This window comes from Balaenoptera physalus (genome assembly GCF_965194825.1).
Source record: "Balaenoptera physalus genome assembly, chromosome: 17".
Classification (NCBI taxonomy): domain Eukaryota; kingdom Metazoa; phylum Chordata; class Mammalia; order Artiodactyla; family Balaenopteridae; genus Balaenoptera; species Balaenoptera physalus.
In genome coordinates this window covers 58,144,178-58,161,613 of record NC_138895.1, presented here as the reverse complement: position 1 = coordinate 58,161,613, position 17,436 = coordinate 58,144,178, and the positions used below count along the sequence as shown (strand labels likewise).

Genomic DNA, 17,436 nt, shown 5'->3' with positions numbered 1-17,436 from the left:
TGGAGAAAAGGGAACACTCTTGCACTGTTGGTGGGAATGTAAATTGATACAGCCACTATGGAGAACAGTATGGAGGTTCCTTAAAAAACTAAAAATAGAACTACCATATGACCCAGCAATCCCACTACTGGGCATATACCCTGAGAAAACCATAATTCAAAAAGAGTCATGTACCAGAATGTTCATTGCAGCTCTATTTACAATAGCCAGGACATGGAAGCAACCTAAGTGTCCATCATCGGATGAATGGATAAAGAAGATGTGGTACATATATACAATGGAATATTACTCAGCCATAAAAAGAAACGAAATGGAGGTATTTGTAGTGAGGTGGATGGAGTTAGAGTCTGTCATACAGAGCGAAGTAAGTCAGAAAGAGAAAAACAAATACAGTATGCTAACACATATATGGAATCCAAGGGAAAAAAAAAAGGTCATGAAGAACCTAGTGGCAAGACGGGAATAAAGACACAGACCTACTAGAGAATGGACTTGAGGACATGGGGAGGGGGAAGGGTAAGCTGGGACAAAGTGAGAGAGTGGCATGGACATATATACACTACCAAATGTAAAATAGATAGCTAGTGGGAAGCAGCCACATAGCACAGGGAGATCAGCTCGGTGCTTTGTGACCACCTAGAGGGGTGGGATAGGGAGGGTGGGAGGGAGGGAGATGCAAGAGGGAAGAGATATGGGAACATATGTATATGTATAACTGATTCACTTTGTTATAAAGCAGAAACTAACACACCATTTTAAAGCAATTATACTCCAATAAAGATGTTAAAAAAAAAAACCTCTGAAGCTTTATCCTCAGCTCAAGTAGAAAGTAGTTATAAAAGACCTCTTGAATTAGAAAAAATAATTTGTGCTTTAGTATTCAAATTATAAGTACATGGAACAGCCTGTTTTTCAGATCTGATTTTTAGAATCAGTTATGTGATTCTTGAGAAACAGTTATTTAAAATTATAACTAGAAATACAAATACAATAAGACAGAGAAAAGAAAAGTAGAGGAATGAAGGAAGGCAAGAGATTATAGAAAGGGGAGGAGGGAGGAGAGGTAGATAAAAACGAGTTCTCCCTGTTAGAAGCCAGGTTGTACTTTTTTATGTTGTTCACTCCTGCCATCTAGTGGTTGGCATGTAGTAATGCTTAAGTCAGATCTCTGAAATCACAAAACAATAGAACTTTTTTTTAAAAATAAATTTATTTATTTATTTTTGGCTGCATTGAGTCTTCATTGCTGTGCGTGGGCTTTCTCTAGTTGCGGCGAGTGGGGGCTACTATTCGTTGTGGTGCACGGGCTTCTCATTGCGGTGGCTTCTCTTGTTGCAGAGCATAGGCTCTAGGTGCGTGGGCTCAGTAGTTGTGGCACGCAGGCTCAGTAGTTGTGGCTCATTGGCTCTAGAGCGCAGGCTCAGTAGTTGTGGTGCACGGGCTTAGTTGCTCCACAGCTTGTGGGATCTTCCCGGACCAGGGCTCGAACCTGTGTCCCCTGCATTGGCAGGCGGATTCTTAACCACTGTGCCACCAGGGAATTCCCAACAATAGTACTCTTGAAATAAAGATGTGATGAGTCATTCACCCGACCTCTGTAACAAGTTCCATCCCTTCCTCTGGTCTAGACATGATTGTGAATGGTCTGCATCTGTTAATGTCCACAGCATTTCAATACAGAGCCAAGGCTCCAAAGATTAAACAAATTCTAAGAAGTTCCATGATCTCAGTTACCCAGTGTCCCAACACTGGACAAGTTCCCAGAAAACTTACATCCTGGAATTCTAGCATTTCAACAAGTTCCTTTTTCTAAATATTGAATGACCCAATATAACCCCATTCCTTGCAAGATATTATTAAACCCAAGAGAAAATATTCTAGTAAAATAGAACTATAGTCTCTAGGCACTGATTCAATAATCAAAAACATCCCCTGCCTTTTTTATGCTTGATGGAAAGAGTACCTCGATTGTACATGATATAGTCTCTACTTTTAAATTTTTTTCAAGTTTTCTTTTTAATGAACTTGCTTCAAAATATTTTTCTCAGAGACAAGACTTTTCCATTGCAGGGGAGGAAAAATAATTGTCCTCTACCCTTAGAGGTTCTCGGCTGAGGCACACACCCCCCCATAGTAAAAGACAGATTAACAAAAGAAAAACGAACAGAAGCTTAATAACATGTATACCTCCTGTACACATGGGAGCTACTCAGGAAAACTGAGTAACTCCCCAAAATGGCCCAAGCTACTACCTTAAATACCACCTCCAGCTAAAAACAGAAGAAGACCTTGGGGTTGGGGGTAGTTATGGGAGGTTACTAGGAAAAGCACAGCAAACAAGGGTAAACTTGTTATACAGATTTAAATTGTTGCCTTCTCCTTTGATAAGAGTTTCTGGAGATTTAGAATCACCCTCTCTTCCTGGTAGAAAGAGGAAGACATTCTTAAAATGGACATTTCCCTTAGAAATGTAAATGTCTCTTACAAAAGGTAACTTCTACTCAGTTTTCCGAGCATTCACCTGTGTCTGCTGTTTCTTAAAAATAACCAACTCAAAACAATCCATATGCCACAGAGGCATGTTTTGGGGTGGTATATTTTGCTCTCTTTCACCATATCAGTGGTCATCAGGCCATTGTAGGAGGTTCTGTTGCAAATTCAGATGTGCCGACTCAGCTGCTCTGTTGGAGGCTTGCAGTAGCTCTGTGAAGATAGTAGTACATTGCAGAAATGGCTGAAGGGCTGTGAGATAAAAGTTTTACAAGTGCTGGATACCTGCGGTGAGGGGCCTGATCTTTGCAAACAAGGTACCAGAAGCACTGTTTCTACATTTTTTAAGGGGGAAAAAACACAAGGAAAGCCAATCTGAGAAGTAATGAGCTGCAAGCATGACCAACTCACTTTCTGGAAGAGAGTTTTGAAAAGGGATAAACCGTTCCCATGTGGATGACGAGCACAGAGCTGGAAAGTGACAGGCTGCAACAGAGAAGCCCAAGGCACATTTTCAAAAAGAGAATTGGATTGGGGGAGTGTTTAACCTAGACTTTGTCAACCAAGAAACCCAGCAGACTGCAGATAAGAAAAGACTTTATTTGGAGTTTTAGGAATTGCAATTTGAGAGACAGAGATTCAGGTAAAATCAAACGAGTGCTCGGGGAAGGGAAAGAGTCAGGGGTTTATAAAGGCAAATCCACAAGGCTGTTAAAGTTTCTCACGAGAATTATGATTGACTCTGATGCGAGAAAGGAAATATTTGTTCTTAAGGGATAAGCTGTCATGAGTTATTTAGGATTAAGGGGTCCAATAAGTACCTTGAGTTTCTGGAATATTGGGCATCTGCCCAGATGACTGTGTTAAGGCAATACGAGGTCAAAGTTCAGATTCCATCCAGCTGAGATGTGCACAAGTCACACTTCCTCAATGGCCTCCCAGCTCCATTTTTGAGAGCTCTCTTAGCAATACTGACTAATGGAAGCCTATCTGAGATATTAGGTTGTGGACATCAAAATTGGAAGAAGTAAATGTATATATTCAATACATTAGAAAGCAGGACAGGAGGGTTATTAATACTTCATAGGTGTCCATATAAGGCTTCACAGCTCACAGAGAGCTTCACATACGCTTCCTCATTCAAGCCTCAAAGATAGCAAACTATGTTCTTATTTTATAGATGAGGAAAAATTGCCTTAGCAAAGTTAAGAGTCTTGCCCAAGGTCACACAGCTGGTCAGAACACTTATTCAAACACAGAAAAAGAAAAAGGAATATTTCAGGTACAAAATTCCTTTAAAAGATGTGGGAGATAAGGCTGAGGGAGCTTAAGGAAAGACCTAAACTGATCAAGAGTTTTAATGAATTGTTACCGTGCTCTATTGCAGTAATTGCCTACTTTTGTGAGAGTTTTAAACCAAGTATTTTAGCCTGCAAAGCAAAAATGAAATAAAACAGACAACATGAAAGGAGAAAAAGTCAAGAATCTAAAAAATCTGTCTGATTAATATAAAACCTAGAGAAATGGCACCTAAATAATCAAAATGTTTCTAAAACTATGGTTCTTTTTCCTACAACCAGTCTACTTTTTAAAAAATGCACCATGTAAGACCTATGAGCTGGGTTTTATTCAGTGTCTTACTGAGGACTGTAGCCCAGGAGACAGCCTCTCAGATAGCTCCTAGGAACTTCTCTGAAGTGGTAGAGGAGAAGCCAGTACATATATATGTGAATTTTGGCTAGGGAGAACATGCAGTCAAGATCTCAGTGAAAGGTTACTGCTAGTCACGAAGATCAGATATCCCAGTCAATGATTTAAGAGCTTTTTTTTTTTTAAATTTATCTTTGCCTGTGTTGGGCCTTCATTGCTGTGCACAGGCTTTCTCTAGTTGTGGTGAGCGGGGGCTACTCTTCATTGCAGTGCATGGGCTTCTCATCACGGTGGCTTCTCTTGTTGCGGAGCATAGGCTCTAGGCGTGTAGGCTTCAGTAGTTGCAGCACGTGGGCCCTAGAGCACTTGGGCTTCAGTAGTTGTGGCGCATGAGCTCAGTAACTGTGGCTCATGGGCTTGGAGAGCGCAGGCTCAGTAGTTGTGGTGCACGGGTTTAGTTGCTCCACGGCATGTGGGATCTTCCCAGACGAGGGATCGAACCCGTGTCCCCTGCATTGGCAGGTAGATTCTTAACCACTGCACCACAAGGGAAGTCCTTTAGTGCTTTTCTAGGTATGGCAAGATGCAAGAATCTGGGGTCTTTGAAATTCTTCCTTAGGTATACATTTCAACCATCTAGGGGCTCATATATCCAGTACACAGAATGCTTCATCCTGAATTCCTTTCAGGGTGTCCTTGTAGATCAACAATTGCAGTAGCTAACGACTTGATCTTTGTAGAACCAGAATGGTGAGCAACATTCTTTCCTTACAAATCTAAATCTTGGCTGGGGGATATAAGGTAAGATACAAAAAGTCCATTTTAAGTGATAGCAATTGAAGGGGAGCAGAATAGACGACCCCAAAATGTCACTTTGGCATCTGGGTTATTTTGAGCTGAAGGCAGTCAAGACCCAGCAGACTCAGGAAAAACTTTTACCTCTCCCTTAACTACCTAAAAGACTTTTAGACAGGAAGCCTAGACCAGAAAAAGAGGTATTACCAGAGGTAAGTTTTTTTTCCAAAAGACCTATTTGTATAGCAGGGTAAACTTCTAATTACCAGCCATCTGTTCTTCCTATCATCTGTGAATTACCCTCCTCCCCTGTGAAGCCCCAGGCCCTTTCCCATTCCTTAGCTCAGGAAGGCATATAAGCCTCAATTGCCCAACTTGCCCTTGAGTCATATCTTTTGGACTCTTGCTTATACAAAATTAGTTTTTCTCCTGTTAATCTGTCTGTCTGTCTGTCTGTCTGTATGTATTTATAAAACAAGACTTTTCCTTCTCAAATATTAAACCACTCCAAATGGTGGAATTCTAAACTAGCAGAGGCCAAGCAATGAAAGAGAAAATTCATTTTTAACTATTTATATTCATTCACCAGGTAATAGATTTAATATTTTTCTTCATTATTTTACCATAAAGTCAGAAGGTTTTTTTCATATGCTAGTTGTAGAAGGAATGTAAGATATTCTTACTAGGAATAAAAGTGATTAGCCTCTATAGATGAGTTTGAGCACTCCTGTGTACATTTTGGCAGATGTAATGAAGTCCAGGAAGAGTTCTAGAAAACCTGGATGAGAAAAGAAACAAGTTCCTGGAGATTTTGAAAGCAGTGGCAATGTTCTCAGCCACAACAATTAAAATATGCTCTTAAGACCAGCGTCAATCAGTCCCAAACTTCTAGCACAAGACTTGCAGTGCTAGATTCAGATTTTAATGCACTAGGCTTGTGGGTATGAGATATACTCAAATGTTGAGCCATCAGTGAAAGCCTCTAATGTGGCTATTACTGAATGATAATGAAAAAAAAATCCCTCCCAATAGCATTATTAAATGCATTTTTTTAGTCTGGAGGTAAATCTTTGAGGATATTGTTTAAAACCTACTTTTGAAAGGATCCAATGAAAGTGTTTCCACATAGGTAATGCAACCACTGACCTGTGTTATTTAATGTGCTCTATCATAATTAATCTGAAATCCTTGCTCCCCTGATGTCTATGTAAACTGAACAGCAATGGAATAAAACAACTGGAAAATGAAACTCTCACTTTATTATTCACAAGCCGCATTCCATAGTTGTTATTCACAGATAAGCTTCTTCTGAGACCAAAAACAATTAAGTGTGCAGAAACTTAATTCTGCTGAGTATGCAACAGAAATAAATAATCTATCCCAGAAATGAGCAAAATCCTAATAAACGGGCTTGGCTGCTCATTTTCTTTACACTAGAGGCTGAACCTTTTGCCCTTCAGCCTTCCAATCTACTAAATGAGAATGACTTGATGTACACAGCGTTCTGTACCTCAAACAGGACTTGACAGAATTAACTGTGAGCCCAGTAGACGGACATGTGCCTTTCAGATGCTGAGGTTACAGACACAGTTGTTCCCCTGTCCTGTGCTGCCTTATCTCACTGGCCTGAGGGCTCCAGGAGTGAGCTTTGCATTTGAACAAGATTTGGGATTTAAAACCTCTAGCAATTACCAGCTGTGTGATTTGGAAAACTTTATTAGTCATCCCTGAGCCTCAATTCCTTCATCTGTAAAAAGAGGGTAATAATAGTGCACAGCTCCCTGGGTGACTGAGGGGAAAGAATAAGAGAATGTATGTAAAATATGTCGTTCAGAGCCTGGCACGTAGTACACCCTCAGAGCACATAAGCTGGATATTCCTCCCAGCACACGCGGGTGGGTGTGCCAAGCTTACTGCTCCTCCTGTGTTGTGACTCATCTATGACTGCAAGCAACTTTATCCTGCCACTCAGGATGCTTTGCTCCCTCTCTTCCACACACCACTTGCTGTTCCCCAAATCATTGCTCACATCCTATTTCTTCCAAGAATCTTGAGGTGGAGGGGCAGAGGCACCTGGAAGACTCACCTCCCTCTATCCCTGTGCATCCTTTGGGGCTTTGTGAATAAGATAGTAGGAACAGAGCAATAAGCAAGTGGAGCCTGTAAAAAATTACTGAACAGAAACCTCAATTAAATAGAGTCGAGAGACCAGAAGGCGGAGCTCTTGTGCCCCGCGATGACTGCAAAGATCAACAGTTAGAAGAAAAACTCCTCTTCTTCCTTGACCAGGATTCAGCCAATGAAAAGCCATGGACTCTGTTTACTTCAGCCCTCCCAACTTCCTTTTCTCCTCTATGAAAGGGTCCTCCTTCCTTGCTGCATGGGGACTTGCATGTGTCTCCTCATGGTTGCAATTCTCTGCTGATATGGAATAGATCCATCTTTGCTGGAGAAATATCTGGCTGCTGCTTTATTTCAGGTCAACACGTCCTAGAACAGGAAAGTGGAAGGAATCTTGAAGTTTCAATAAAACTGAAACCACCACATCTAGTAGAACATCATGCTTCTTACTTCCTGAAGCTTTCCCAGATAGCACCTAGCTTTTGTTATTCAAAATATCTCAGCAACTCTTTGCCACTGTACTTGTTTGTGTATCTCTTTGATGTTATTTCTTGTATTTTCATTTGCTTTTGCCTTTTTATTCTCATCAAACTGAAGTTTTGGGACTTCCCTGGTGGTCCAGTGGTTAAGAATCTGTCTTCCAATGCAGGGGACGCGGGTTCCATCCCTGGTTGGGGAACTAAGATCCCACATGCCACGGGGCAACTAAGCCCGCACGTCGCAACTACTGAGCTTGCACGCCACAACTACTGAGCCCACACACCACAACTAGAGAGAAGTCCTCACACCACAACGAAGAGCCTGCAGCTGAAAATAAATATTTTTTTAAAAACTGAAGTTTTTTAAGGTAGTGTACACTATTCAAGAAAAACTATGGCCTAGAATAATTTATATGCTTCTGCTATGTTCTTCCAAAGAAACTCGCAATTTCTCTGCTAGAATAATTATCAACATTTTATTGCTATTGCGTAAGTTACCCAAATGTCTGCCTCCCCATCTTTCAAGGGTCCCCTTCCTCTAGTATATGTGACTCATATCCACTCCTGAATCAGCTCTCACTGCACCTTACCTCTCTGCTTTACCTACTGCCAGAGCCATATTCAGCATCATGCCAGTCCCCGTCTTCATCCCACCTTCCTTTCTTCTCCCAAGCACTAATGATCCCCAGCAGTAGAATTGGCCAGTCCAGCTCTGAAAGTTTAGGAGTACAAGATACCACAGAAGATAAACCAGCTTCAAATTTAAAGTGGGCATTGGAGTCTCCCAAATGCCCATCTCCATAGGGAATTCTTTACTGGCCTTGACCCTCTGCAATCTCTCCAGTACCGTTCATTTTAGGTGCCTATCATCTCCCCCCTCACCATCACGCTGCCATTTATGTGCACGTCTCCCAATTCCTCTGGGGTTTTTATTCAGAACAGTAGCATTTTAACTTTACTCCTCCAACCGTCCAGGTCTATCTTTGCAGACCCAGAAAGTTATTAGCAGGCCCTTCTAAACAAAGAAGCATCTACTTTGTTGGGGTTTTATCCAGCTTTATTGAGATATAACTGACATACAATGTTGTGTAAGTTTAAGGCGTATAATGTGATGATTTGGTACATGTATATGTTGTGAAATGATTAGCACCATAGGGCTAGTTAACCTCCATTACCTGATATAATTACCATCATTATATGTGTGTGGTGAGAACACTTAAGATTTACTCTCTCAGTAACTTTCAAGTACATAATGCAGTGTTGTTAACTATAGTCACCATGCTGTACATTAGATTCTCAGAACTTCTTCATCTTATAACTGATAATGTGTACCCTTTGACCAACATCTCCCCATTTCCCCTACCCATTCATCCCCTAGCAATCACCATTCTACTCTCTGTTTCTAGGAGTTTGTTTTTTTTTAAGATTCCAAACATAGGTGAGATCATACAGTATTTGTCTTTCTCTGTCTGACTTTTTATTTTACTTAGCATAACGTCCTCAAGATCCATATAAGCTGTCACAAAGAACAGGATTTCCTTCTTTCTCATGGCTGAATATTTCACTGTACAACCAGTGAGGCCTCTGTATCCATGTGTTCCACATCTGGGAATTCAACTAACTGCGAATTTAAAATATCCAAAAAAATAATCATTCTAAAGTTCCAAAACACAAAACTCGAATTTGCTTTATGCTGGCAACTATTTACATAGCATTTACATTGTAAATGTTCCTTTCCAATCCATTCTTCAGACTGTTGCAAGATTCACACACACACACACACCAGCTTGAAGCGCTTCAGTCATACCCCACTGCTGGTTGTATCACTTGTCCATCACCTACACTCCGTCTTACCTTGTACCCTCCTACCCTCTACTGCCCTAGCCACAGTCATCTTCTTTCACTTCCTTAATGGGGGTCATCGGCCCTCCTAGGACAGTCTTGCTATTCCCTCTTCTTGAAATGTTACTTCCTCCGAAAACCTTATCCAACACTCCATATTAAGATGTATCACCGTTGTACTCTCATATATGCTTTTTTTTTAAAACAGCAATTATCACATTGTGGTCAATTAATTACTATTCACTTCCTCCTTAACAATGTAAGCATCTTGAGGTCAAGGACCCCATGGCCTTGTTTATCAAGGGAACCTCAGCCCCTATGCTAAAAAGACAGCCAGCATTAGCTGACTTTTGAATGAAAAAGGAATCTCTTTACACTGTCCTCATCTGCTTCTGAGAAAGAAAAGATTACTGGCATTTCTCTTTCACCACTACTAGGACTAAGTAGAAAGCAAGTTAAATATTCACTTTTCTGTTGCAACAATTACTTCATTTTGAAAGTATACGGACTCTCAATGAAGTTACATTGTAGCTTGTCTAAAAAGATCTGGGGAGACCATCTCCTGTTTTCCAGTGTAAGATGGAGAAGTGCATAACGGAGAGGACACTGTGTTGTGGGGTAGCCAGAAAATGGGCTTCTAGCCTGAGCAACGTTGAGCCCTTAAAGGTGGTTTAAGGAGACGGTAAGCACTCAGGAGACAGCCAGGCTGCCTGCAGTCAAATCTGGATCTGCCGTTTACAGCTCTGTGACCACAGCAAGTTACTTAACATCCCTAGGCCTCAGCTTCCTCATCTGTAAAATGAGATTAAAAACAGGATCTACTTCATAGGGTAGCTGTGGGGACTGAAAGAGTTAGTGTATGTAAAGCAGGTAGGCCAGGGTAACAGGCACGTAATGGCAAGGATTATAATTTAATGGCTTGGGGCCATTGCTGTGCTTTGGCACTGTGCCACACGCTTCGTGTACAGTAAGCAAAGCCTGTAAGTTGAGTAGACTGAACGAGACAATTTTTATGAGCCTTTTGAGTTCCACCATTTCAATGATTCTAAGCAAACTAATTTAGGCCACAGGTGATGACAACTTGTGATTTTATTTTCATCCCTAGCTTGAAAATGAGAAAAATGGACACTCTGGGGACTTGGATGACTTGTCCAAGGCTACACGAGAGGGCCAAGTCCCAGACCCAGAGGTTCTGAATGCAAGACGGCTTTCTTAGTTCCAATTGCACTGCCTCTCTGCTATATCACCTAATAATTCTGCTCCCTCGTATCTGTACTGATTTTTTCTCAAGGCCCTTCCTGTGTATTATCTCATTTGATGCTCACAATTCTTTTAGAAGAAACCTAATGGGAAGGCCATGCAGTAAAGTTCCAAGAGCCTGGGCTGGCCCATAGGCTCTGTGTGATTTACTGAATGGTTTTTTGTTTGTTTGTTTGTTTTGTTTTGTTTTGTTGTTGGGAAAGCCACTTAAGTGCTCTGATCCTCAGTCTCCTCAATTGTAAAGTAAAATAATTGGGCTAGACATTCCTTATTGTTTCTTCTGGAACAAAAAAAAATATATATATATATATCTCAGTCCTCAACCACATATTATCACTTCCTTAAATCATCAGTTAAGGACCAAGCCCTTCAGAATATTGCTTCCCAGGCAATATCACCAATTACCTAATCAAATAGAACAAGAACTGACCCACTTCTATATGGATCTGTTGTAAGGTGATTCCTTTGTTAAAGATGTGGACTTTAAGTCCAAACCACTCCTATTCTTTGACCCTCTACAACTAATATTGAGGTCCACACATTCTATTTGTAAAGATCAGTGGCTGATGAGAACAGCAATCTGCTGCAATATTCTAAAAATAGCCCTTGGGAGCTTCCCTGGTGGCACAGTGTTTAAGAATCCACCTGCCAATGCACGGGACATGGGTTCGAGCCCTGGTCTGGGAAGATCCCACATGCAGCAGAGCAACTAAGCCCGTGCACGACAACTACTGAGCCTGCGCTCTAGAGCCTGCGAACCACAACTACTGAAGCCCGCAAGCCTAGAGGCCATGCTCCACAACAAGGGAGGTCACTGCAATGAGAAGCCCATGGACCGCAACAAAGAGTAGCCCCCACTTGACGCAACTAGAGAAAGCCCGCGTGCAGCAATGAAAACCCAACACAGCCAAAAATAAATAAATAAATACATTTATTTTAAAAATAAATAAATAAAAATAGCCCTTGGGAAAGAAAAAGCCTGCCCTGAAATTTTAAGATTTACCACAAGAGGGCAGGGCTGATTCAATCCTGGACACCTCGTCTTTCTTTTTCTTTTCTTTTTCTCTTTTTTTTTTTTTAAGGTGTTTAAAAGGGTACACAGATGCAGTGACGAAGATAGCATAAATTGGTAAAAAGTTTTTTTCAAAAATATCATGTTCCTTTTGCAAGAATCATGAAAATGTTCATATGCTTCAACTTGTAATTCATCTTATTGAAATGTTTCCATAAAGTCAGAGTCCTAAAGAAATAAAAAGCAATACACCAGAAAATGGTCTTTGTAACATTTCCTACACTATCTTTTCAAAGTGGAAATAATCTAATTTTCTAACATTGTAGACTTAATTAATGAAATAAATGGTGTATCAAGCTAGTGGAATACACTGCAGCTCTTTTATGAATATTTAGAAGATTGGGTAGCAAGGTATTAACATACTTATGCTATATTAAGTGAAAAAGCAAAGAATATAAAATTTAATTTATTCTGGATTGAATGTATGTAAAAATCATGATTGGATATTCAGTGGGACCAGAATGAGGCCTAGAAAAATGAGAATCATACTTTTTTTAGGAAGGTAGAATTATAGGTAATTTCTTATTTGCAATGTTATCATTACAGTGTTATACATACCATTTATTTTAATCCCTTTGTCTGTAACAGAATCAGTGTTGAATGTTCCACATTTTTAGGGTTTTCTTCAAGACCTTTTCAGCTGAATTGCCAAGTATGGCAGACACTGCTACTTTCTACTCCATCTCCATTCTTCCCTCCATCTTCATTAACCAAACCCACAGTCTGGTCACAAAGAACCCTGTTAAATATGCTCACCATCCCCAGAATCTTTGCAACTAGGAACAACCATGTATCCCAGTTATGGAAAATAAGATGTAAGCAGAAGTCACTGCTTACATTGAGTTGAGGCTTCTGGGACAAGTCTTTAACAAGCAACAGCCTCGGCTGGAATCCATCTTTTGTCCTTGTCCTTTGCCCCTAGCTTCCCCCAGTTCTAGTCTAGGATGCAGATGCCACGGCAGTAGGTAGAGCAGCCATTTTGTAGCCATGAGGATGAAAGAGACAGGAAAAGGATAATGAAGCAGGAAGACAGAGGGAGCCCAGGTCTCTAGTGGTGTCATGGAGCTGTCCTGCCTGTCCTGGACAATGGCCTCTGGACATGTTGTGTGAGCAAACTGAACACATTTGGGTAAGCCACTACAGTCAAGAGTGCTACATGCAGCCAAGCAAAACCATAATTGATATACCATGAAAGGAAACTACAGAAATATGAAGTTATCCCGGTAACATGAAGAGTACCACAATCAGCTTGAAGGACAGCAATGCACATGCAAGAAGGGTTGGAAGGGTATTTCTGGGAGACACCCCTCAAGGAGCCTCTTTATAAGGTACAGCTACCAGAAGACCTCCTTTATTTCACATTATGAACTGAGGCTGCAGAGTTTAAAATTTTTAAGATCTCAGAGGAGCTTCCTCCTTTGATTAAAATCTGGCTTGGTGCCAATTTTTCCATTTTTGGTATAGTAGAAAAAGTGTGTCCCTTTAAAAAATCCACTCCTAGATTTACAGTTGCACAAACACTCAAACTACATTTAAAATAATGCTCCTTACAGTATTGTTATAATAACAAAAAAGCAACATTTAAATGTCCAATAAGGGAGTAAATAAATTATGGTATTATATACCCAAGCTTTGGGATAGTATACAACTTTTTGTAAGTTCTGACCTGTAGATACCTTTAAGGTTCATTGTTAACTTTAAAGAGCAAGTAGCCAAAATATGATCCTGTTTATTGAAAATAAAAATAAATATATTACATATGTCTGTTAAAAAGCATAAAAAGAAGACTGAAATTATTCACCATTCACAGTGGTTACCTCTGAGCTAGAAATGCTGTTTGCATTTCTATAGTTTGATTATGTACAGTTGTGACTTGTGTGGTTCAAGTCTTTTTCCTAGATACTTTCTGCACTTCCCTCAAATGAGCCTGTTTTGATAGTGTTTTCACCCACTTTGTTAAGTACAAACACATTGTATATATTTATATAAAACTTGGTTTTGAACATGATTTTTTGAGAAACACTTTTGAAAACGGGAAAGCGTGTTTGTATCTGAAAAGCAAGTAATCTAAAAAGTGGTGTGGATTTCAGTAAAAACCACTGGAGCAAATACTCCTTGCTGCTGTAGTCCTCATCCCCTAGTAGAAATTCTGGCATAGAAGCTGGGTCGCAACACCATCCCTGAGCCTGAGCACTCACCTCCCTGCATCTCCCAAGGAAGACACTGGGTTATGTTTTTTGCAGACCGCCTCTTATGTAGAAGGGGAGTTTGCTAGCTGAGGTCCTTGACACACTAGTTGAGTCCGCAGCAGCCAAGGTAATGAGATGCTGATCCATCCCCCTGAGCAGTGTGTCTCCATCAGCCTTCCCTCCCCAGTGCCTCGCTGCCTGCTTCAACAATCAAGGAAATCAATGCATGTGTTGCACTAACCTTGAGTGTTTTGTGTCATCAGTAATTTATCTCAGTATTGGCTACCCTTTGAATCCTGAACCCAGGAGTTTTATAATTAACCTTGACTCAGAATAATACAGCAGTGCAAATGTCCTATGATATTACTGATTATTTAGGGATAAAGGGAGGGAAGAAGGGACAGACAGACTCCAGGATAATATAGATGCAGGTTCAAATCCAGACTCTGCTGCTTAACGCCTATGGTCCTCAGGCAACTTAATCCCTTCATTTCCATATCTGTTAAGTATGATATGGTGGGCCGAAAAGTGCTCCCCCCACAAAGAGATCCATGTCTTATTCCCTGGACTTAACATTTGTTATTTATATGGCAAAATCTTTGCAGATATGATTAAGTTAAGGATTGTGAGATGGGAAGACTATCCAGGTGGGCTTTAAATGCAATCACATATATCCTTATAAGAGGGAGGCCAAGGGAGATTTGACACAGAAGAGGAAAAGACATTGCGACCACAAAGGTAGAGCTTGGATGACGTAGCCACAATTCAATGAATGCCAGCGACCACCAGAAGCTAGAAGAGGAAAGGCATGGGTTCTCCCTCAGAGCCTCCTGAGGGAGTATTGCTAGTTCGGCTGACACCATGATTTTGGCTCAGTGAAACTGATTTCAGGCATCTGGCCTCTAGAACTTTGAGGGAATAGATTTCTGTTGTTTCAAGCCATCAAGTTTGTGGTAATTTTTTATAGCAGCCATAGGAAACTGATACAGTAGAGGACATGACAGTTATCTTGTAGAGTGGCTGTGAGCATTTGTGATTATCTACACAAAGTTTGCTGAACAGTGATGATCACATAGTCAGTAAACTGTATTATTATTATTGTTGTTGTTAGCTTTATTATTTAAATACATTTTGAAACAAATAATTTCAATTGGGTAATTTGCCCACTCCCGGCCCAGCCCTACGTATACTCGGACTGTGTCTGGAGAGCTATAAACCGACTGTAGCAGAATCTGCAGAGGGAGGCCACAACTGTAAGGAAACACAGAGCACTCAGCACTCAACCATCTTCTTCAGTTCGAATTCTTTGATGTCTCATCAGTACTGGGAAGATGATTTTCTTTTTGGTTTGGTTTGGTTTTCTTATTTGTTTGCTTAGATGTCTTGAATTGTTTCTATCTTTTCATTCTCTGTCTTCCCTTTGACAATTGTTCTTCAGATGTTGGCTCTCCTTTATTAATACTCTATGTTTTTTCTTTAGTTTTTCTCTTAATTTTTCAGTGTCTTTGTATTTTTGTTCTACATTCTGGGAAGTTCCTTGACTGCTTATTCCAGTCCTTCAATTATTATATTTTTTATTTCTACAAACTCTTTGTTTGTTCCCCACATTCTATTCTTGTTTTATAGGTGTGATGGCTCTTAAAATCAAAATTACTTAAAATTTTCTCTCTTACTATGAATTATCTCTGTTTCCTTAGAAGCCAATTTTTCTTTTTCTTTTTTCCTTCTTGATGTTTCTCTTCCATATTACTGGGTCTCCTCAAAAGGCTGGCAAATTTTGGTTACCTGTTCATAGTTATGAATGATTGCTAACTGTTGCATGGACCTGGCTGTCCTGTGGGTAGAAGAGCATATGAACGTAAACTCTATGGAGGGGAGGTTAGGGGATGCAGGTAGGGAGCAGGAAGGCAGGTCTCCCCAACCCTCCTACCCTCCAAATGCCAAGACAAGGGGAGTCCTAATCAGGAGTGCTAATCCCCATCTGAAAGGCCTTATTCTTCCTAGGAATAGTACTCTGTTTCTTTGGAAAGTTCCTACCTAGCTTCAATCTGTGGGCAAATGCCAGCACTACACACGCAACAGTGGAGGAAGAGGGTGGGATAAACCAACGGGAGCTACTGGTCATCAGTTCTTAGTAACCTAGGTCAGTCATATGATTTCTGCCCCTCCTCCCAGCACTCAGTTTGATAGATTTATCATGAAAAAATAGATTCAGTTTCCAGTAATTCCATCCTACATACATTGAGCTGAGCTCTTCCACACCAGCAATGTGAGCCTACCCATTTTTAGTCTCCCAGAGCTTGATTAAAATGCTTGATGTGCTGATATCCCTACTCCAGTTCTTTGTACTCCTGAGACTGTTACCCTTTATACTTTTCTACCATCATTTCAGTGGATTTTTGAGGAAAATGAGAGGTAAAACCATGTGTTCAAATGACCACCTCAGTCATAAGCCAAGGTAGGACTTATCCTGTGGGCAATTGGGTTTACTGAGGTAAATCAATAAGGGTAACTAAATTTGTGTCTCTGGTTTAGTGTGAAGAAGAGAAAGTTCAGGGCATGAGGCCTGGGGAGACATGCTTATTATTTTCAAAGGATTGATATACATTTGTTCATCAATTCAGTAAATATTAGTTGAGAAATACTAAAGGCCAGGAAAGATGTTGAGTATTTTTATACAGAAAATGAAAGGCAATTCTTGTTCTCTGAGAACTGCAGCTTTGTTTCCATTGCAGCCAAGTAAGTTTACAGTGACATTACGTGAAGGTATCAAGGAAGGCTTCCAGAAGAAGTAACATTTGACTCTGGCCCATGTGGCATACACAGTGTATGTTATCCTGGAAAAGAAGGGGAGGGGTTGTGAAATAGAATAGAGGATGTGTGCAACTTCAAATATTTTATTGTACCTGAGGACAAATAAATGGGAGGAGCAGGAGAAATGGCTAAAAGTTGTCAGAAGTCAAACCTCGCTAGAACGCCACACTAAGGAGTATAAGCAAAGTCCTGATGGTGATAAGATGATACTGACATATTTCAAGTCGGGAAATAATATGATCAAACTTCCATTTTAGAGTGATTACCACAATCATATTTGCGGGACTGACTTGAAGGTGGGAGACGGGTGAGATTTGATGATGTTAAGAAACTCTTGAAGTAACCTGCCTGAATGATAACTCAAGGCACAGGTAATAGTCACCTGACTTTTATGGTTCCAACTAGAGTAACATGTATGAAAAACACTCACTACTGTGTAGAGATGAAGCAGCCATTCAATGATGATAGGAGTACACAAACCTTCTATTTTGCTCTCATAACAATCACACAAGGTGTTATTTAAAATGTACTACAGATGAAGAAATTGAGGTTCAGGATGTTTAAGTGACTTATCTAAGGACTCACAGCTAACACGTGGCAGTCTGAAGTCAAATCCAAATTGGTCTGTTTCCCAAATTGGGCCCTCTGAACCATTGCCCCATACTGCTGTCTCTTGAAAATTCACTTAGGATCCAGACATCCACTTGGCAGAGATGCAGATGTA

The 17,436-nt window shown here is 40.4% G+C and overlaps 1 long non-coding RNA gene and 1 pseudogene across 2 annotated transcripts in view; both read right to left on the bottom strand.

Moving 5' to 3' along the window:
* LOC309647239 overlaps positions 1-9,312 on the bottom strand; it is a 154,241-nt gene extending 144,929 nt beyond the window's left edge. The window contains exon 1 of the long non-coding RNA XR_014255881.1: positions 90-9,312. This is a non-coding gene — a long non-coding RNA (uncharacterized lncRNA). The remainder of the gene's footprint in view (positions 1-89) is intronic.
* LOC309647225 (nonsense-mediated mRNA decay factor SMG5-like) overlaps positions 1-17,436 on the bottom strand; it is a 92,231-nt pseudogene that overhangs the window by 48,282 nt on the left and 26,513 nt on the right. The window lies entirely within an intron of this gene.